The sequence below is a fragment of the Phyllobates terribilis genome, unplaced genomic scaffold (assembly GCF_046119375.1).
Source record: "Phyllobates terribilis strain yellow unplaced genomic scaffold, ASM4611937v1 Scaffold_7__3_contigs__length_470593459, whole genome shotgun sequence".
NCBI classification, from domain to species: Eukaryota; Metazoa; Chordata; class Amphibia; order Anura; family Dendrobatidae; genus Phyllobates; species Phyllobates terribilis.
In genome coordinates, this window is record NW_027362767.1 from 319,756,750 (window position 1) to 319,779,762 (window position 23,013).

A 23,013-nucleotide genomic window follows, 5' to 3' on the forward strand; every position below is an offset into this window, starting at 1 on the left:
GCTCACAATGATTATTAAACATGAATCACCTATATAGAAAGGGGGTATATATGTATTCAATTGGCAGCCGAAATTGATTCACAGTAATTGATTAAATATATATAGTAACCTCTAAATAGCAGCAAAATAATATGTCCCAAACTTAATATATATAAATATAAAGTGCTTGTGCAATAAATATATATACACATACATATGTGATTATTTGCCAAATATTAATTCGTGAAGGGAAAAAGAAAAAGATCACTAATTCACTGCTGCTATGAGAAAAATACTAATGAGAGATATTGGCTGCAGAAAAACCAGTCCTATACTGTATAAGCCCCCTAATCAGGGAATCATCTGAATGTTATCTCACATAAAGGAGACCATGATTACATGAAAAGTAGATTTGGAGACATACTCCGACCCCCTCACACCACTCCAACGCCGTTTCGCTCCTTGCTTCGTCAGTGAGTCGATGGGGTGTCTATATAGTCCGATGGGGTGTCTGTTACCCCAGACTAGTCCGATGGGGTGTCTATTATCCCAGACTAGTCCGATGGGGTGTCTCTTACTCCAGACTAGTCTGATGGGGTGTCTCTTACCCCAGACTAGTCCAATGGGGTGTCTTTTATCCCAGAGTAGTCCGATGGGGTGTCTATTATCCCAGACTAGTCCGATGGGGTGTCTATTATCCCAGACTAGTCTGATGGGGTGTCTATTATCCCAGACTAGTCCGATGGGGTGTCTATTATCCCAGACTAGACCGATGGGGTGTCTATTATCCCAGACTAGTCCGATGGGGTGTTTTTTTTATCCCAGACTAGTCCGATGGGGTGTCTTTTATCCCAGACTAGTCCGATGAGTGGTCTATTATCCCAGACTAGTCCGATGGGGTGTCTCTTACCCCAGACTAGTCCGATGGGGTGTTTTTTTTATCCCAGACTAGTCCGATGGGGTGTCTATTATCCCAGACTAGTCTGATGAGTGGTCTATTATCCCAGACTAGTCCGATGGGGTGTCTCTTACCCCAGACTAGTCCGATGGGGTGTCTTTTATCCCAGACTAGTCCGATGGGGTGTATCTTACCCCAGACTAGACCGATGGGGTGTCTATTATCCCAGACTAGTCCGATGGGGTGTCTCTTACCCCAGACTTGTTGGCTGGATGTCTATTAACTCAGACCAGTTTCGCTTCAGGTCCAGTAATCACGTTCCCATCACATCTCCAGTGCAGGATATTATATATCTTATGAGCTTTCTTGCAAGATTGTCCAATTTGATATCAGATCACTTTGGATTTAAGTACATTTTATGTGGGATTTCCCTATGTGTATATGCAATACTTGACGCCCACTGTGTGCCCACGTTGATGCCCATTTTTACACTAATTATTTCAGGTTGCTTTCAACTTTACTCACCTCAAGATACTACAACTAGAGATGAGCGAATCGATTAGGAACAAACCCTCCCTCCATTATGAAGAATTCTTTTACGGGCTGGGAACGGATTAAAAAATAGGAAAAAATGATATTCTTGTGTCCACGATCCGCCAGCGCCCACTCCTTCATTGCAACTGATGCAAAGCGAGGATGGGAGGACGGGGCCAGGGAGCTGAGGCGGCAGGGCAGATAAATAAGGTCTTTTATACTTTATTTTAACCTCTCCCCTCTCATTTGGGGTCTGCAGAGACCTCAGAGCACAATAAATGTATTTTTTTATTTGTGATTAAATCAATTCGGTTCCAAATTGAGTTTTTCCGCCATATTCTTGAGGTAAGTCGTCCATTCTAAAGCTATAATTCTAATGAATGGTCAACTGAATGAGGAATAAAAGGCAGTTCCCAGGGAGCAACAGAAGGGTTAAAAGCTGACTGGTTGCTATAGGCAACTGCACTGTTGTCATCCACCTAGCCGCTTCTGTCCCCTTCATGGCGGTTATAATGTAAACTGCGTGTTACTAAGGGGTTAATAAAAAGGAGAAGTAGAGAAGGGGAAGCGGAGCTGTGAGGAGGAGGAGGAGGGCTGTGCTGAGCGCCGTGCACCCTGCAGCAGCAGCAGCAGCAGCCGCAGCCGCAGCCGCCCGTCCTTCTCCGCAGCTCTGTGCAGTGAGTGTGTGCGGCGGGATCACTTCCGCCTGCTGCAGGAACAAGAAGCCGGAGCATCTCTGCCGCTGATCCGTGTCATGGAGAGCAGATGAACCAGTGACAGCAGGCTCAGCTCCATCCCCAGCCAGTGCACCCGAGCCCGGAGCCAGGCAGGAGGCATCAGCGAGGTAAGGACATGGCTGACACTGGAGCTACAGCTCTGTGTGGCTGCAGACATGGCTGCTGCTTGTAGTGAGAGCTCACCCTGCACAGTGATGCCAGGGTGAGGAGGGGCACTGCATTGTGGCACACAGAAAATGGTGGCACACTGTCACCATCATCCACTATGGTGCAGCCTGTGTGATTGCTATGTATTGTACTACCCCATGGAATATGTGGGCTACACATATGTATATAACCACGCCTCACTGTAATGCCAGCGCTGCCCCTCTCTAGTGAGATGAATATGGACAAATGCCCCATTTACGTGTGCCCCTGCTGTGCCATTTATGGGGCATTGTCAGCGGTCCCTATAGACCAGCGAGGGTTAATCGTTAATGGATGACTGATGAGGACGGAGCAGCTGGCTTTGTGAGCGCAGCTCTGGGAGCCTCACATCTGAGCCTTTGTGGCTGTACCTGGCCCACGGTGCAGCTGTCAGCGCCAGCCTCAGCTTTATATGGAGACTGCTAATTTCAGGAGCAGTGTATAATAATAATAATAATAATAATAATATATTATACTATACACCGGGATGTGTCATTGACTCCAGCATGATGGATAACATACGTGTGGATGGCAGCACACGAGGGCCAGCGGCAGCCACTGATTGGTTAGGCTGGCAGCACTTGCCATTGGCTCAGGCGCTGGACTGATGAACTGGGTTGCAGGGTAAAATTGCCCAGGCCTGTATCCGAGCTCTCGTATGTGCACGCTGTGCGGTATTCTGCACTATGGGAATACTGCTGCAGTATAGGGGCATTAAACAGGCCGGGCCTACAGCCCACCAATCCAGATGTAGCAGTTCTGACGCCACAGATGTGCTATCTGTACATGGAGATAAAAGGAAAAAAAAAATCTAATGCGACGCAGTAGGTTCACCTGGAGATCTGTAGGAAAACCACTGGTGTGAACTGTGCCGGATGACAAACACTTCTAACCTAAATGATGCTGGATGTCACATTTAATTTTTTCATCACAATGAGCATTTATCACCTATGCACAGGACAGGTCTGATTGGCCGGGGCTCCTCTGCTGGACCCCCACAATCAGTAGAACAGGGGTCTTTGAATGGAAAGGATGTCAAGCATGTGTGGTGCTATGGAAATGTCAGACACGAGCACAGCACTGTAGACACTGGATGGAGCACAGGACCCATGATCAGATGCAGCAGGAAGACGAAATGGGGGGCTCGGGATCCCTGTCCTACTGATCAGTAGTGGAGGATGGAGAACTAATTAATAAATATCTCTGATTCTCCTACTACAGGGTTAAGGGTATGTTCACACAGGGCGTCTTTTTCAGTTTTTTTTTTCTGCAACAAAACCCGATCTCTTGGCAGGAAAGAAGCTGCGTCAAAAATGCAAGTTTCGGTGCGTTTTTCAGGATCCCAAAGTTTAGCTTTGCTTCCACCACAGAAGCATAAACACCGGTCACCAGTGCAAGACATATGAAACCATAGTAACCAGAATTACAAATGTAACAGCGGGGGAGGTGAATTGTTCAGGAATAGTTTTTCTAAGACCCTGGCAGTGCATTGAGTTTGTAGGACATTATTTATTTTCACACTATGGTCTGCCATTGGGTTGCTTAGGTATTGTTCAATTTCACACCTCTGTGGGCCACAGGTATTGTTCAATCTCACACCTTGCTCAGCCAATGTCTCCTGTGCACACATCACTAAGTTAAACTGTCCTAATCCAAACTGCCATCTCACATGACCAAGACACGATGGTAAAATCACAAAAACAAATGTTTCACATACTGCTGTACTTGCTTTTTTTCACTAAAAACGCCGCAAAACCTGATAGCTATGTTCACACTAGGCGTTTTTTCACCACCCATTACTTTCAATTGGTGTAAAAAGCTGAAAGAAGTGACCTGTTGTATTGTGCAAAAAAACATTCAAAGCACAATATACTGATAACACAAAAACCAATCAATGAATGTGCATGAGATTTCTGAAATCTCAGACTTTGCTGAAAATGCAGCTGAAAATTTGCATAAAAAAGCTGAAAAAATGCCTAGTGTGAACATAGCCTTAATATCACATCTTCCCGTTTTATGAGATTTTCTCCATAATTTCTTTATAATAAGGTGTGATGGAATCGGTCTTATTATTTATGTCAAGCTGACAGTCCATGAAGACCTGTTACCCTTTCCTGACTACGTCTATTTTAGTAAATTGTATTGTTCGTGGAATAACAAATCGGAGGCATCTTCTTTGAGAACTGTGTTGTGCTGTTCCTCTATTATTCCTCCTGGAAGTTTATGAATAAATTGGCAACTGGTTGTTGCTAGCTAGTGGGGGTGTGTCCTTATATGGTCCAATCATTGCTGACAATAATCAGACTGTATATGGGCACACTCCTTTGAAAGGGGGTAGTAATATCCAGTTGTCAGTAAATTAATACATTTTCAGGAGCAATAACAGTGGAACAACCTATTACAGAGTTTAAAGGGTAGTCCCATCTCCAAGATCCTATCTCTGTATAATATTAGGAAATACCTCCAGTGAGAAATGTTGTATAGTTCTTCTGATTCGCTATGTAGCTTACCCCATGTGCAGGACAATGCAGTAGCTTAGGTATCCATGGTTATGACCACTCATATAGTGACAGTTAAAAAAATTGTCCACTACTTTTACATTGATGCCCTATCTGTAGGATGCACGTGGCACCCCCGCCGATCAACTGTTATCGGTGCCGGCGGCCGCCGCCGGCCGGAAGGGCTCACCTGTGGGGCTCCGCTGTCAAGTGGTAGTGGCCGCCGTGGTGTACTGCACATCCGCATCCTATTCAATTGAATGGGAGGCGGATCTGCAGTACACCGCGGCGGCCACTACCACTTGAGGGCGAAGCCCCGCAGGTGAGCACTTCCGGCAGGCGGCCACTGCCGTAGGCACCAATAACAGCTAATCAGCGGGGGTGCCGCGTACCCCGGCCGATCATACATTGATGCCCTATCCTATGGATAGGGCATCAATATAAAAGTAGTGGACAACCCCTTTAATTAGTTGCTAGTGGTCGTAACCATGGATACCTAAGCTACTTCCTTGCCCTGCATATGGGGTAAGTGACATAGCTAATCAGAATAACTATACTATATTTCTAATTGGAGGTATTTGCTAATATTAGTTGTTGTTGTTATTATTATTCATACTACATTTTGGTATAGGATCTTGGAGATGGGAATACCCCTCTAAAGGAAAAGAGACCACTGAAATATAATTTCATGGGAAATGTAAGGCTTTCCTAAAACTGACATGTCAGCGGAGGTGACTGCTCCTAACATGCTGAATTAAAGCATGCTGTCAGTACATACTTCTACCCGGAGATGCAGGATCTGGGCTCTGCATACACTACCTGCAGTGCATTGTTCTTCATTGTGCTGACTCCCCACACTCTTATGTGCCATCCCTGGAGTTCAGAGCAGCAGCGCTGAATGGGTTAAGCCGGAGCGACAGGCAGGTTGCTGTAGAGACCTGGCATTGTTTTACAATGGTGGTGGTGTAGTGAATAGCAGTACAGTAGTTATGGAGGAAGCACTACTACCCGGTGCCTGATGGGTATTATACTTTACAGGGCATCATTTTGATAATGCAAAGGAATATCTGCTCATTTCATGAATTGTACCTGTGCGTATATATGTAATGTGTGTAATTCCAGGTCTGGCAAAACATCATAACCAAATGCATGATTTAAAGGGATATTTCCATCTTCCTATGTATAGGAACATCTGTATAGTTAGATATTGCTGGTAAAAAAACAAGCAAATTTCCAATTTTTGACTCCAGTCCCCCTGCGCTCCGCTGATGCTGCAGATGCCAGGCTGCCGTGTATAGGAGCTTCGGAGAGCGCATAATATGGAGCAGTATGCGGATGCTGTTTGTCTGAACTGTCAATCAATCAGAAGCGCCTGTTCCTCTCCTCCTTCCTCCCCCCCAGCAATTGGGAAGCTGTGAGGCCACGGAGAGGTGCACGCCTTCTGAAGATGACAGTGCCTAAAGGAGTGCTCCGATCAAACGTTTTATCTATTAGTCCCTGTAGCATATACAGTGCAAGTGTTCATATACTTACTGATCGCTGTCTTCTCCCATTATCCGCACCGTTCTGGTCCTCTTCTGCACCAGGTGACCTCTCTGTATCCTCCACATTTAGAAAACAGCAAAAAGGCAATGGTACTCACCAGCCAAGATGTCAATAAAAATGCCCACCAGGACGCAGCCGGCCCCCTTTTTGTTAGGAGGTAACACAGGTGCAGAATGCTGATGATCAATCCCTCTCATCCCCTCTCACTGGAGGAGCGACTGCCTAGCACTAAAACTGCACACAGATGAAACTTGCAGTAGGGTGCAATTCACACACTCCACATTTAGATTCTTGCAGGAGCCACTAGAGGGAGCTAAGGAGTATACTGCATACAGGTTTTACATTCAGCTCCGTAGTAGAACAGTATGCCGCGTCTTCTAATGGGGTCCGTCACTTGTAAATATATCTGATCCAGGGTCTGTCAGAAGTTGTTTTTGTTGTTGCCGCGATGCTGGAGTTATTTTCAACTTGTAAATGGCGGAAACTGTAGTTTACTGTCCTGTTCTGACACGTATACATGATGTCTAATTTACTACCATATGACCATTTTAACACCTTAATGTCCTCCCTCCCTCCTTCTGTTTTTGATAGTGGATTGTAAAGGTACAGAGCGAGTAGTGACGTCCTTTGGTGTCGCTGCCTTTAAATCTCCTGCACCCTCATTGGGCGTCATGTAATAAATAGAGGCAGCAGCAGAGTGATCCCTGGGTGCCCCTCTTACCCCCACCATGGCCGCTCATTCTGAAATCCAATGGGGAATATGTGATTAATCTTACTGTTGAATTGCTGATTTAAAGGATAAAAGAACTACATTTTTTCTCCTTAATGTTGACTCTACCTGTAATAAAAGTTAGAAATCGCTGAAAAAAATCTCTAAAAAGTGGTATTCAAAACTGGGTAACTAAAGTCTTAGAAAGAGAAAAAAAGATGAAATGGAAAAAGCAGTTAGAGCAGGGATGTCAAACTCCGATACACAGAGGGCCAAAATTAAAAGCCTGGACAAAGTCACTGGCCAACCCTGATATTTATTAAAAAAAATGTCTATAATTGAGAGTTTTACCTTATAATCAAAAATAATGTAATATGTTATGTAAGAGCAATAAAAAGCATATGACACAATGGCTTAATTTAAATATGTAATAACAAAGGATAAAAAAAAACTTGAATTTATAAGTAATATAGATAATAAAGTATAATGCCAAGAAATGTGCCCCCCCCATACACAGTATGGCACACCCACAGTACCCACGGTATGATGACCCTACTGTACCCCCTAGCAAAGTATGGTGCCCCACTGCCCCAACTGTGATCACACACACACAGACCTCCATACAGAATAATGGGCCCCACATAGTCCCAAGCGTCGAGGGCCAAATATAATTACCCTGAGGGCCAGAGTTTGACATGTGGGACTTAGAGTAACCATCGTTTAAATTTGTTCTTTTCCCTAAATCATTATTACATAAGAAACTTATGAAAATAGTATATATTTCAATCAGAGAAGTCTGCTTCTTTCTCCTCCTGGATTGATCATTTATCAAAATTCTCAATTCACAGGTAAAATGTGTTTGGTGAATACAGACTTTCCCATTACTGAGATAGATGGCAGTTGGTGCTCATAACGTCCTATGGAGAACTGTAACTGTGGTTTCAGGAGAACTTGCAGCAGAATGTCTATATCTGCCATAGAATTTTGAAAGCACCAACTGTCATCTTCCATATCAGTAATGGGAAAATCTGTCTTCACTGAATACAAGTTTGACAGATTTTATCCATGGATTAAGAGTGAATAATCAGTCCAAGAGGAGAAAGAAGCAGATTTCTCTGATAAGATACAGGTGCATCTCACTAAATTAGAATATCATCAAAAAGTTAATTTATTTCAGTTCTTCAATACAAAAAGTGAAACTCGTATTATACAGAGTCATTACAAACAGTGATCTATTTCAAGTGTTTATTTCAGTTAATGTTGATGATTATTGCTTACAGCCAATGAAAACACAAAAGTCATTATCTCAGTAAATTAGAATACTTTATAACAACAGCTTTAAAAATGTTTTTCAAATCTGAAATGTTGGCCTGCTGAAATGTATGTTCAGTAAATGCACTCAATACTTGGCCGGGGCTCCTTTTGCATCAATTACTGCATCAATGCAGCGTGGCATGAAGGCGATCAGCCTGTGGCACTGCTGAGGTGTTATGGAAGCCCAGGTTGCTTTGATAGCAGCCTTCAGCTCGTCTGCATTGTTGGGTCTGGTGTCTCTCATCTTCCTCTTGACAATACCCCATAGATTCTCTATGGGGTTAAGGTCAGGTGAGTTTGCTGACCAATCAAGCACAGTGATACTGTTGTTTGTAAACCAGGTATTGGTACTTTTGGCAGTGTGAACAGGTGCCAAGTCCTGCTGGAGAATGACATTTCCATCTCCAAAAAGCTTGTCGGCAGAGGGAGGCATGAAGTACTTTAAAATTTCCTGGTAGACGGCTGCACTGACTTTGGTCTTGATAATACACAGTGGACCTACACCAGCAGATGACATGGCTCCCCAAACCATCACTGATTGTGGAAACTTCACACTAGACCTCAAGCAGCTTGGATTGTGGCCTCTCCACTCTTCCTCCAGACTCTGGGACCTTGATTTCCAAATGAAAATTGGACCTCTGGAACCTTGTGGAGTGTGTCAATGACTACCTTCTGGACATCTGTCAAGTCAGCAGTCTTCCCGATGATTGTGGAGCCTACTGAAGCAGACTAAGGCTGTGTGCCCACGATGCGTTTTTGAAGCGTTTCCGCAGTGGCAAAAACGCTGCAGAAACGCTTAAAAAATGCATGGTAGAAGGCCTGCCATGTTCCCCAATGATAATCCGCATATGCTGTGCACATGCTGCGGAAATTTCCGCTGCGGGTTATCATTGCGGAAAAAAAACGCTGCACTACCAATTATTTTGCGGAAGCACTGCGTTTTCGCTGCCATTGACTTGCATTGAATCGCTTGGATTCCGCATCACTGTATCTGTAGATGCGGAATCCATGCGTTTCAATGTGCGGATGGTACCCAGGTCTAGAGGACAGGAGACTCTCCTCCTTACCCGGGTACCATAGAACCTGTAAAAAAAGAATAAAATAAAAAATAAATATTATATTTACCTTCTGATGGCCCCGGGTGTGCTGGTCTTCACTTGCCGGCAGATCGCGGTGGACTGAAGGACCTGCGCTGATGTCATAATCATGTGACGGCAGGTCCTTCAGTGTAGTGTACCGCGAGCTGCCGGCAAGGGAGGACGGAGCGAAGCAAGACTCCGGGGGCCATCAGAAGGTAAGTATAGATTTATTTTTTTTATTTTTAAACATTCTTTAAGGTCACACTATATAAATCCATGCCGTTTGCATGGATTTATATAATGTGACTAAGTTGACAAGCACTTTTCAAGTGATGCTAAAATCGCTTGGAAAGCGATTGACAACCCGCATGCGGAAATGCAAGTGAAGACCGCTTCACATCCGCATGTCCCTGACAGGAAAAACGCATGTACAATCCACATGTACAATCCGCATGTACAATCCGCATGCGGTTTTTCTGCCAGGGAGATGCAGAAACGCTCAGGAAAAATCCTGAGCATTTCTGCATCGTGGGCACATAGCCTAAGGGACCTTTTTAAATGCTTAGGAAGCCTTTGCAGATGTTTTTTGTTGATTATTATAATTTACTGAGATAATGACTTTTGTGTTTGCATTGCCTGTAAGCCATAATCATCAACATTAACAGAAATAAACACATGAAATAGATCACTCTGTTTGTAATGACTTTATATAATATGAGTTTCACTTTTTGTACTGAAATAAACTTTTGGATGATATTCTAATTTAGTGAGATGCACCTGTATCTTACAAAGACTCTTATTTTTCATGTGTACTATTGTTTTATGAAATAATGCGCAATCAACGTTTTAATTAAGTGCCTGGTCATGTGGGTCTGAAACACTCTGGTCACACAGTGGTTAAAGCCTTTTGTCAGTCGTACAATGAACTGTTTCCCATTGTTTTATTCGAAGTGTTAAGGCCCCGTCACACATAACGAGATCGCTAGCGAGATCGCTGATGAGTCACGGTTTGGTGACGCAATAGCGATCTCGCTAGCGATCTCGTTATGTCTGACAGGTAGCAACGATCAGGCCCCTGCTGTGAGATCGCTGATCGTTACAAAGCTTCCTGGACCATTCCTGGGTCGTTGCGCTCCCGCTGGGCAGTGTGCATCGCTGTATTTGACACCTTATCAACGACCTCGCTAGCGATTCAGAACTGAGACACATTGAGGTGCATAAATTGGACTTTTCTGCGTTCATCGTCCCTGATTGGTGGTCACTACTGCGTCATTGTTTTTTCAGATCCCACCAGCGTTCTCCGGCTGTGACTCCACTTTGAACAAATCAGACATCTTTAGCGAAGTAGGTATTGTTTGGGGTCTCAAATGAGTTTCCATTTTTAATTCATTTATAGGACATCTACCAATTATCTGCTATCATTGCTCTTCAGGGAGGGAGGGAGGGCTTGGCTTCTATCTGTATATATATGCTTTTGCATGGGCAGATATTTTAGGGGTCTCGTGCACACACACCCACACAGCACGTTTTCTGACACGCTGTCGTGGCCAACCGCTTCAGAGTTTTTCATACGCCAATTAACATGAAGCTTAAATCAATAGACTGTTCTTTTGGCCTGTTGCACGCTTCAAAACTTTCTTTGTCGACGTGATGCAATTACGTACTGTCCGCCTGGCTTTGTGGACTCTGTGGACCGAGCCAATGGGGAAGTGGAGCTCGGTGAATAGCGTGCAAACGATCCTGCAATTGCAGGCCTTCAACCAGTGGGACATGGCAGAAACACCCATGATGCGAAGACCTGCCGCGACAACTGCTGCCAGTATTTTAACGGTCCTGGTGCCCCGTCACACATAACGAGATCGCTAACGAGATCGCTATTGAAGCCAAGCCCTCCCTCCCTGAAGAGCAATTGACGCGCCCCTGGGCCTGCTGCTTCGCACGGGGGAGCTTACCCGGATCCGGATCAGATGGGGGTAGTAGTCTCGTGGCGGTGACCCGGTCCGTGCCCAGGGAGTCAAACTGAGTGGCTGGCAGTCTTGGTAGTTGTTGTTTCTGTGATCGACTACGCCACCCGTTGAGTGCGGCTTTGAAGCTGCCGCTGCAGAACAGTCCACTGAGGCCAGGTGTATAAGGATGTGCAGCGTGGTGGTATAACCCCCAACGGGAGGGGTATGGCCTCAGGGCAGCGCGGATAGATGATGGGGGTGATGGTGGTACACGAGCGCAACAAAGACAACTCGGAGTCTTGGTGGTGCAGTTCAGGGTCTTTACTCACGGTTACTCGGTTACTGCTCCAGGCCACCGCTGCAGAGGTGGCCGCCTGTGTCGCGCTGTGCTCACCAGGCGAGGGGCTCGGTCAACTCCCAGGTCTTTCCGGAGTGCTTTGCAGGACCCCCTTTATGTCCCCTGTTTCTGGTCTTCAACCCCACTAGTGACCACGCTTATGTCCAGCTGCCTCGGACCTTCTTGGTGGGCAAACGTTGGCCTGCGTTTCCCAGGTCCTATGTGGTGCCTTTCTAGCGGGTGTGGTGAGGGGCTGCTCCACATGTAATGTCGCAGCCTCCAGTTCTTAGTTGAGGGTAGTTTCTCTCCTCCACTAATTTGGGATCCGGTTCCCATCTTCTTGACCTGACCCCCCTACTCAGGTAGCGGCGGGCGTATGGTGGCTTCCAGCCAGTCCACACCCCTGGGGTCCCCTCTTTCCTTTCTGGAGCCCAGTCTGCTCCTCTTCCTCCTCCAGGCTCAGGCCTCCTGACAGGGCCTGCCTGTGGAGCAGAGCCCATAAAGCAGCTCTGCTCCCTGTCTTCTCCTCTCTCAACTCTCTTTCTTTCTAAGATGGTGCCTCCCTTTATACTCCTGTACAGAGTGCACCCAGGATCTACTTCCCCCACGCACACACTACCGGGTTCCCTTCTCTAGGTGTTCCCTCCCCCCACTCCAGCCAGGGACATGCTCACTCGTGCCTGCATAACTAATGGGAGCACCGTCGAGCTGTCCCCCGGAAATGTGGTGTAGTGCATGTGGGTGTTAGGGTCCTGAGCCACACTCTATCCTTACCTGGAAGTGAGATATCGCACATCTGGGTGAGATGCAATACCTCTGTAGCAACCGAACCCTCGGGGTGCTACACAATGATAGCAGATAATTGGTAGATGTCCTATAAATAAATTAAAAATGGAAACTCATTTGAGACCCCAAACAATACCTACTTCGCTAAAGATGTCTGATTTGTTCAAAGTGGAGTCACAGCCGGAGAACGCTGGTGGGATCTGAAAAAACAATGACGCAGTAGTGACCACCAATCAGGGACGATGAACGCAGAAAAGTCCAATTTATGCACCTCAATGTGTCTCAGTTCTGAATCGCTAGCGAGGTCGTTGATAAGGTGTCAAATACAGCGATGCACACTGCCCAGCGGGAGCGCAACGACCCAGGAATGGTCCAGGAAGCTTTGTAACGATCAGCGATCTCACAGCAGGGGCCTGATCATTGCTACCTGTCAGACATAACGAGATCGCTAGCAAGATCGCTATTGCGTCACCAAACCGTGACTCATCAGCGATCTCGCTAGCGATCTCGTTATGTGTGACGGGGCCTTTACATTGTGGTATTGAGACTGACCAGATGTTATCTCTTCCACTATAACCAGAAGTAATGGTGCCCAGTGTGGACAGTGCCCGCCCTGTGCAACAGTTTATCAGCTGGTCCATCATTGTATCAATATGTTGCATATTTATAAGGATGGATGCCGTCTCCTTGGCATCAGCCAATAAATAAATCTGTCAGACTGCGCTGATTACATTTTTAGTAGCATAACGCTCTTTGTGATTAATGATGGCGTTTATGGTATCAGATAGGGAAGGTTATCCATCATGTCAACCCATAAAAAAGGACAGCCTGATCATCTGCATAGTCCCAATGGTATACTGGGCTGACCAGGCAACCACACAGGCTAAACAGTGCTGGATTTCTATATGTGTTCTTGACAAACAGAACTTGTACCCATTATAATCTATGGGGCTGTTCAAGTAAGTGGCTATTATTTTTTTTTCAGACAGAGCGGTCTGCACCAAAATATGGGGACGTAATAAGAGAATAATCACTGACGTCTTAATGAAGCCTTAGGGTTGTTTCAGATGTCCATAATAATCTGTCCGATGTCGAATCACAATGCACGGGTTGGCCGCACATCTCCTGACCCGAGCGTGATATATTTCTATGAGGCTGTCACGCTCGGGCCAGGAGATGTGCGGCCAACCCATGCATTGTGATTCAACATGGACCGATTATCACAGAAATCCGAAACAGCCCTTAGTCGCAGAACTTGTCCATTTCAAGTGTTGCGTCTCGCACTTCTCGTCTTGGAGACGTTTTTTATATTTCTTGCTCATATGCTCTTACGGAGGGTAAGCTCAGGTAGCCATTGCACCTAGAAATCTGCAAGTGGCTCTTAAAGTGACATACAGTTCCTAGTATTATGGCATAATAGGTAGCCACGTTGCTAATGTACATTCTGTTCCAGATCTTTGCAGATTCAGCAGTAAGAGATTCAAGAATGGAGAGCAAATAGTATTCCTGTCTTGTAAGCAAGCGGGATAGAGATTTGTCTGTAACCCTGATATGTATGTTGAAACAGGGATGGGAAGAAAAAATAAAACCTCCCCACTGGTGAGCAGATGGTCTTCTCTATTCCGTCGGCAAGCGTGCCACATATCCTGGCGTTAGGGGCCTTATTATCACTGTCTCAGAGACCGCGACCAGGCCTGTGCAGATTAGGGGGTCCGCCAACGCAAACGTCAACTGGATGTGCATCCTCAAACGCACATTTGGCCGAAGTGTATTGCAGCACAGAGACCCGCCAGGTCCGTGCACTGCAATACACATTGCCAGACAATCAGAAGCCAGCAGCTAATGTTGGCGTGCACGTGACTGGGGGCACATGGATGTGACGTCATGCGCTTCTGTCGCTTGCAGGCTGAAGTCAGCTGCCGGCATCAAAAGAGGACGCTGCGTGGTGGGGGAGCGCAGGTAGGTGAGTATAATTGTTTATTTTTTTCTTTGCATTAAAGAACAGCGGCAGGATGGGGAACATGTACACACATGATCAAAATTGTTGGTACCCCTCGTTTAATGAAAGAAAAACCCACAATGGTCACAGAAATAACTTGAATCTGACAAAAGTAATAAATTAAAAATCTATGAAAATGAACAAATGAAAGTCAGACATTGCTTTTCAGCCCTGCTGCCACAGAATTTTTAAAATAATTAAACTCATGAAATAGAAATGATGGTTCTTCTTAACTTAATATTTTGTTGAACAACCTTTTGAGGCAATCACTGCAATCAAACGATTCCTGTAACTGTCAATGAGACTTCTGCACCTCTCGACAGGTATTTTGGCCCACTCCTCATGAGCAAACTGCTCCAGTTGTCCCGTCTTTGAAGGTTGCCTTTTCCAGACGGCATGTTTCACCTCTTTCCAAAGATGCTCAATAGGATTTTTAGTAGATCCTCCTTTTGCAAAAATAACAGCCTCTAGTCGCTTCCTGTAGCTTTTAATGAGTTCCTGGATCCTGGATGAAGGTATTTTTGACCATTCCTCTTTACAAAACAATTCCAGTTCAATTAAGTTTGATGGTCGCCGAGCATGGACAGCCCTCTTCAAATGATCCCACAGATGTTCAATGATATTCAGGTCTGGGGACTGGGATGGCCATTCCAGAACATTGTAATTGTTCCTCTGCATGAATGCCTGAGTAGATTTGGAGCGGTGTTTTGGATCATTGTCTTGCTGAAAGATCCATCCCCTGCGTAACTTCAACTTTATCACTGATTCTTGAACATTATTGTCAAGAATCTGCTGATAATGAGTGGAATCCATGCGTCCCCCAACTTTAACAAGATTCCCGGTGCCGGCATTGGCCACACAGCTGGGGTAGCAAGTGTTTTTCTTGGAATGCTGTGTTTTTTTGCCGCCATGCATAACGCCTTTTTGTATGACCAAACAACTCAATCTTGGTTTCATCAGTCCACAGGACCTTCTTCCAAAAAGAAATTTGCTTCTCCAAATGTGCTTTTGCATACCTCAGCCGACTCTGTTTGTGGCGTGCTTGCAGAAACGGCTTCTTTCGCATCACTCTCCCATACAGCTTCTCCTTGTGCAAAGTGCGTTGTATAGTTGACCGATGCACAGTGACACCATCTGCAGCAAGTTGATGCTGCAGCTCTCTGGAGGTGGTCTGAGGATTGTCCTTGACTGATCTCACCATTCTTCTTCTCTGCCTTTCTGATGTTTTTCTTGGCCTGCCACTTCTGGCCTTAACAAGAACTGTCCCTGTGTTCTTCCATTTCCTTACTATGTTCCTCACAGTGGAAACTGACAGGTTAAATCTCTGAGACAGCTTTTTGTATCCTTCCCCTGAACAACTATGTTGAATAATCTTTGTTTTCAGATCATTTGACAGTTGTTTTGAGGAGCCCATGATGCCACTCTTCAGAGGAGATTTAAACAGGAGAACAACTTGCAAGTGGCCACTTTAAGTAGCTTTTCTCATGATTGCATACACCTGGCTATGAAGTTCAAAGCTCAATGAGGTTACAAAACCAAAAAAAGTGCTTTAGTAAGTCAGTAAAAAGTAGGTAGGAGTATTTAAAACAAGAAAATGATAAGGGTGCCCATACTTATGCACCTGTCAAATTTTGTTTGAATGCAGATTGCACATTTTCTGTTAGTACAATAAACCTCATTTCAAGGCAGAAACATTACTGTGTCCAACAGTTCTTACACATATCAAACTGAAATAGCTGTTGCAAAAACACCAATTTTTATAAAACATTAAGCTTAAGAATAATAGGGGTGCCCAAACTTTTTCATATAACTGTATATACCATGATTGAGGACATATATACCAGCTTTGGCTCAGGATGGGGGGGGCATATATATACAAGGAAGGAGCCCAAAGATGGGGAACATTACTCCATAATAGGGTAGTGGAGGGGGGCAACTCGTATGTCCTTATAGGATTTAGAATGCTACAAGGGCGCATATACGTGACCAAGGTGGGGAAACCCATGTCCAAAGGAAAGAGCTGTCTCAGGAGATTAGAAAGAAAATAATAGACAAGCATGTTAACGGTAAAGGTTATAAGACCATCCAGACCTCGGAGGTGACCTTATGACGCTCAGTGACCTCCAGGACCTGGACGTAGCTCGAACTATTGGAAATGCGGCGTGCTACAATGCAAAGAAGAGGACTGGGCAGCAGTGAGGTGAGTTGTTTTTGATTTACCGAATTCTCGCCTCGTTTGGTCCTCTTCTTTCTGTCATCACACGCCGCATCTCTGATCTCCTCATTATAGGCAAGGACTTTCGGCCGTGGAGCTTACTACACATCATAAGAATGCAACTTTAGATTCTACGCGCAACAGCTGAAAGAAGAGAATCAGTTGGCGGTGAAGTGAGTATATTAGGTTTTTGTTTTGTTTTATAACATCAAATGTTTGTTACTAGGGATCATACATAAGTCGGGGACTGCCTGGTTATCTCTTATACGCTCGTTAGATTGAAATTACAACAGTAGGTCAAATCGTGGAATTATGGAAATCTCAGGATCGATAGACATGTTAATGATATGCAAATGATGAAAAATGGAAACAACATTTTCTAAACATCTTGATTTTTTTCAGGATAGAGTATATGAGGCCTGTACAGAAATCCCTGCATTTACATGCCTCGACAGCTATCAATGAGGTTACTAATGGTAGTTTGAGGAATTTTCTGTCATTCTGAATGCACTTGGGCAAACAATCAAGATACTCTGCTGGCAGCTCCCTTTACAATTGTTCAGTGACGTTCCAGATGAGGTCGATGGGAGACAAGTCTGGAGACGCTGCAGACCATGGTAGCATGTTTAGGCCACATAGGCTGCTGATCGTAGCACCAACAACATGCAGCCTGGTGTCGTGTTGAAATAAACAGCTTCTGGGACACTTTAGAGAAATAGCCTTACCACAGGTTCCATGATCAAATCAAAGTAACGGCGAGATGCTAGTGTACCTGGAATAAAGGGTTCTGGCTACTGTACATTATGCTACCCCACAGCATAATCCTGTGAGTAGGACCGGTGTGATGTCATGGAGTTCTCTTAATGGCGATGTGAACGTAGTCTCTAGATAGAGACCAGAAGCTCATCTGGAGCAATGGAAGCTGGGATGGAGGTCTATCCTCTCCTGTGATGAGTGGCGCTTTTTTCTTGTTCGCGGTGATAGCCGGGGATTGGTCTGGAGACTCCACAGAGGGCTTCACAAGGTACCATTACACTGGTCCTACTCTCATGATTATGGTGTGGGATGGCATAATGTACAGACCCTTCTAGTCTTCATTCCAGGTAGAATAATAGCTCGACGTTACACTGATTTTCTCATGGAACCAGTGATACAGCCATTTCTTCAAAGTGTCCCGGGAGCTGTTTTTCAATATGACCTTATCAGGCCGCATGTTGCTGGTAGCACTGTGAGCAGGCTGCGTGGCCTAAACGTGCTACCATGGCCTGCAGCGTCTCCGGACTTGTCTTTCACATCTGGGACGTCATTGGTCGGCATTTGCAGGGAGCTGTCAGCAGCTAATCTACAACTTTCAGCACTAGAATGGTAGGTTCAGATTTTGCTTCAGATATGTCCCACACAAATTTCAAAGGAAATCCACCTGCAGTTTTTGTTGCGGATTTACTTTGGATTTCACATCTGTTACATTCAGGGGTAAAAATCGCTAACAGAAATTGATACAGTATGTTGCGCAATAAAAGTTTCTCTACAGGTCAAATTCCACGAAGAAAATGGCCACACCATGTGATGAGATTTGCTGTTGTATTCCTTTGTGGAGTCTACGCAGATTTAAGAACTTCCATCAAGGCTGCGCTTACCCTTAGCGGGGATTCACACATGGTGTAGTTATCCTCTGTGGATTAGTCCAATGATTTTAGATGCAGAAAGCACAAGTGTTGCATGCTTATTTGGATGTGTATTTGTTCAGATTTTACAATTTTAAGAAAACCCTGTGGCATAATGGGATCCCCGTTTGTTTTCTGGGTACAATAACGAGGCACATTACACTATTGTGTCCGCCGCAAACAAGTGAGAACTGATAGAACTGTAGCTGCCTGATGCCAACCCAAGGAATATACAGGAATATACAGGAATAACAGTTTCTTTTACACACTATGGAATAGAATACCGTGGCAAAGATTTGCTGGTGTGAACAGAGCGTACGGATTGGCGTTCCTCTTGTAGCCCTCTGGCGGTATTGTGCGTTTGTTTGGCAACATAATAAGAGTGTTATTGACACGCTCCTGATTCATGGAGATGGCTGCACCCTACTAAATGGCTTTTGCCATTGCTAATGAAGACCTAATGAAAGCAACACATTAGGCAACAAAGCAACTCAGTGGTAGGAGGAGAGCAGAGGCGATGAAAAGAATTCACTGCTCATAGGCAATCTGTGCTCCATTCCCTGGTATTTTCATGTTAATTTGGAACCAGTATCTCAGCTGCCATCTGCTGCCCCTAAAGTGCAGGCCGTGAGCATGGAAAGCGCGTCTGCTTTATCAGTGACAGGCCTTCCGGATCATCCGCTGCATGCATGATGCCTAATATAATATGGACTATTTACATGGTGGTAATTGTCCGCCCTAATGCTTGGCTAACATGCAATCTTAACTCTGTCCGTTCATGACATGTTCTCTTCATCCACATGGAAGGAGTCTTTTTACCTCCCTAATGGCAGAAGAGGAAAAAACTTGTAAAATATTAAAAACTATTGCAAAGAACGTGCTTATGGTTTCTACATGCAGAACTGTGAAATGGTTTGACTATACCATCTCTCCAATGAGAGACGGGAGATACAATTAAACGGCTAAACCTCGAACTGCTTTTCCTCTGTTTTAAGACTACATTCACACAACTATCGCAGCATGGTTTATTCTCCTTACACATTTTGGTTTTCACAAACCAATGAGAAAGACATTTGACCCATTAAAAAAAGAAACAAAAACCTAGTTTTTCTCTAAAGTTGGAAGAGAGGGTCCAACGGCATCCCAACAGATTTACAGTAATTGGCATAAACTAGAGTTAACATCTCTGCCATCTTATCCCTCTGACTGCAGAACATCTGCTGTAACCCAGATCCTTCTTGGATCCAGCTGCAGAAGGTCGAAGAAACCAGGAACCTAACAGAAGTAAAGGGGTGTCCTTCCAACAAATGCTAGGGCATGTTCAGACGACTGATTATTCAGGCTTAAAAATGAGACACTGATTTAAAAGATTTTCCAATTGTAACTCTCTGTAGATGTTGTAGAGTAAAGATGTGTGGAAATTACGCACTAACTGTCACAATTGTTTTTCTTCATATCAGTTTGTCTAACTGTAAATCTGTTTTAATACTAGCTTAATCAAAACTGCGTTTCTGTGCGATTGTTCTGACGTATGGCCACATAGACTGGTTCTGAGGCCTGATGGGATTTTCCTGGACTTAATTATAAATAAATTATACTCCCTGATATCTATGGCCAACTTTAAGGATAGGTTACCAATATTAAAGTAGTGGAAAACACCTTTTTCAGGGGAACCTGTCAACACGATTTAGTATGTTAAAATAAAGGTATGGCTATAATGGTGCTATTATACTGATTTCTTGTTTAATTCACGTTCGAAGAATATTGCACCAAAATTGCTAATGTGAGTTAAACAAGAACCAGGCTGCCGATTTCTTCCTTACAGGTATCAATTAATTCAGTATATCAGGTCCATTATGGCCATACATTTATTTTAACATACTAAATCGTGATGACAGGTTCCCTTTAAGGATGACCATCGGTTCATAACATAATGTCATACAAGTAGAGTAAATGTAACATTTTGCCTAAATCATATGGTCCCCGCCATCTCTGACATCTTGCAATTTTTTTTTTCTCATAGTACCAGGGGGCGGTCTAGGGGAGTATAGTCACTTTTCTGACTTGAAATTTAGTCTGTCATTTTTATAAATATAGTGCAAAAAATGCACTTTTTTTTTACTGCTTGGTAACATGCCTCCGCATTGACTTCACGTTTCCGCTTTGGACAAGATATGAAATGTTGTATATAAAGAGCCCCTTAAAATGTTAATGTATTTGGAACAGAGCCAGTCCTGTTTGCTTCAGCCAAGAATCAAGATGCAGATTTCTTATCCAACGCACTCGCTGCTCATTGGTCTTATAGCTATAACTATAATCCTTACGGCTATGGCATGGAGACATTGGAAGGTGAAGATTGAGAAAGTAATACTACTAATTGGCATTTCTTGAAAATGTCTGTTTGTCATAGGTTAGCGCTCCAGGGTGGAACAGCTCATGTGCGGGTAGAGAAATGATAGCGCTCCAGGGTGGAACAGCTCATGTGCGGGTAGAGAAATGATAGCACTCCAGGGTAGAACAGCTCATGTGCGGGTAGAGAAATGATAGCACTCCAGGGTAGAACAGCTCATGTGCGGGTAGAGAAATGATAGCGCTCCAGGGTGGAACAGCTCATGTGCGGGTAGAGAAATGATAGCACTCCAGGGTAGAACAGCTCATGTGCGGGTAGAGAAATGATAGCGCTCCAGGGTGGAACAGCTCATGTGCGGGTAGAGAAATGATAGCACTCCAGGGTAGAACAGCTCATGTGCGGGTGGGGAAATGATAGCACTCCAGGGTAGAACAGCTCATGTGCGGGTAGAGAAATGATAGCACTCCAGGGTAGAACAGCTCATGTGCGGGTAGAGAAATGATAGCGCTCCAGGGTGGAACAGCTCATGTGCGGGTAGAGAAATGATAGCACTCCAGGGTAGAACAGCTCATGTGCGGGTAGAGAAATGATAGCGCTCCAGGGTAGAACAGCTCATGTGCGGGTAGAGAAATGATAGCACTCCAGGGTGGAACAGCTCATGTGCGGGTAGAGAAATGATAGCGCTCCAGGGTAGAACAGCTCATGTGCGGGTAGAGAAATGATAGCGCTCCAGGGTAGAACAGCTCATGTGCTGGTAGAGAAATGATAGCACTCCAGGGTAGAACAGCTCATGTGCGGGTAGGGAAATGATAGCGCTCCAGGGTAGAACAGCTCATGTGCGGGTGGGGAAATGATAGCACTCCAGGGTAGAACAGCTCATGTGCGGGTGGGGAAATGATAGCACTCCAGGGTGGAACAGCTCATGTGCGGGTAGAGAAATGATAGCACTCCAGGGTAGAACAGCTCATGTGCGGGTGGGGAAATGATAGCACTCCAGGGTGGAACAGCTCATGTGCGGGTAGAGAAATGATAGCACTCCAGGGTAGAACAGCTCATGTGCGGGTGGGGAAATGATAGCGCTCCAGGGTAGAACAGCTCATGTGCGGGTAGAGAAATGATAGCACTCCAGGGTAGAACAGCTCATGTGCGGGTAGAGAAATGATAGCACTCCAGGGTAGAACAGCTCATGTGCGGGTGGGGAAATGATAGCGCTCCAGGGTAGAACAGCTCATGTGCGGGTAGAGAAATGATAGCACTCCAGGGTAGAACAGCTCATGTGCGGGTAGAGAAATGATAGCACTCCAGGGTAGAACAGCTCATGTGCGGGTGGGGAAATGATAGCGCTCCAGGGTAGAACAGCTCATGTGCGGGTAGGGAAATGAGCATACAAGTTTGACAGTAAGTGTAGGACCACACATTGGGCGGCAGTAATGTGGCCCAAAAAGTATGCACTCACTGTGACTATTAAATTTATTGTGTACATGATTTTGCCAGAAAACTGCGGTCTCTGCTGTATGTACACGCCACTGATTGTAGAGGCCGTGCGGTTTTGTGGGTGATGCTGCTTTTTTTTCCAGCAAAATTGCTCTCCTAGTTAACAATTATTTTATAAAATCAGAGAAGCTGCGTGCCGCGACGTATTGCGACCATGTTAGTCTTGCCATGTGTGTCCTCCTCCTTAGGCATCATACAGACGTCCGTTTCTCATATGTGTTCTGTATTTTTTTTCACGTGCCCATTATAGTAATGGTTGCTCTTCACATGTCTGTGTTTCTTTACAGACAGTGTTTCCTGAAGGGGAAAAAAAAAAATCATGGCGACTTTTTTTTTTTTTTTTTATTGGCGTCAGATGAAAATTATCCATACAAATCTATGGGTTCATGAAGATCACAGGCAGCACATGGATGGCATCAGTCTGCAGTCCGTGATTAATATTGTAATGGATATAAGAAGCTTTTCAATGAATTTATTCCTTTTGTATGTGATGGTAGAGACTGACACCATACTGAAAATAGGGTCCAAAACACAGATGACACTAGGAGGGTTTTTTTTTTTTTTGCATATATAAAAAAATTACTGACATCTGAATGAGGCCTAAATCTGATCTTAATGTATACGATATAAAACCCTGGAAAACTCGGGCACTGCGTATGTATTCAGCCCTTTCGCGATATCACCGATTTTGCTGCCAGCACTCGGCAGGCTCACTTATTGATCCTGAAAGTGCAGCTGGAGAA

General features: G+C 44.7%; 1 protein-coding gene across 2 annotated transcripts in view; it reads left to right on the top strand.

Moving 5' to 3' along the window:
* Window positions 1–1,967: 1,967 nt before the first annotated feature.
* Window positions 1,968–23,013, top strand: part of PAK3 (p21 (RAC1) activated kinase 3) — a 199,028-nt gene continuing 177,982 nt past the window's right edge. Inside the window, exons 1-2 of one of the 2 annotated variants that reach the window (XM_073641130.1) lie at window positions 1,968–2,255; window positions 16,838–16,935. The gene's annotated coding sequence lies outside the window, so the exon portion shown is untranslated. The remainder of the gene's footprint in view (window positions 2,256–16,837; window positions 16,936–23,013) is intronic. The other variant, XM_073641129.1, reaches the window with a different exon arrangement.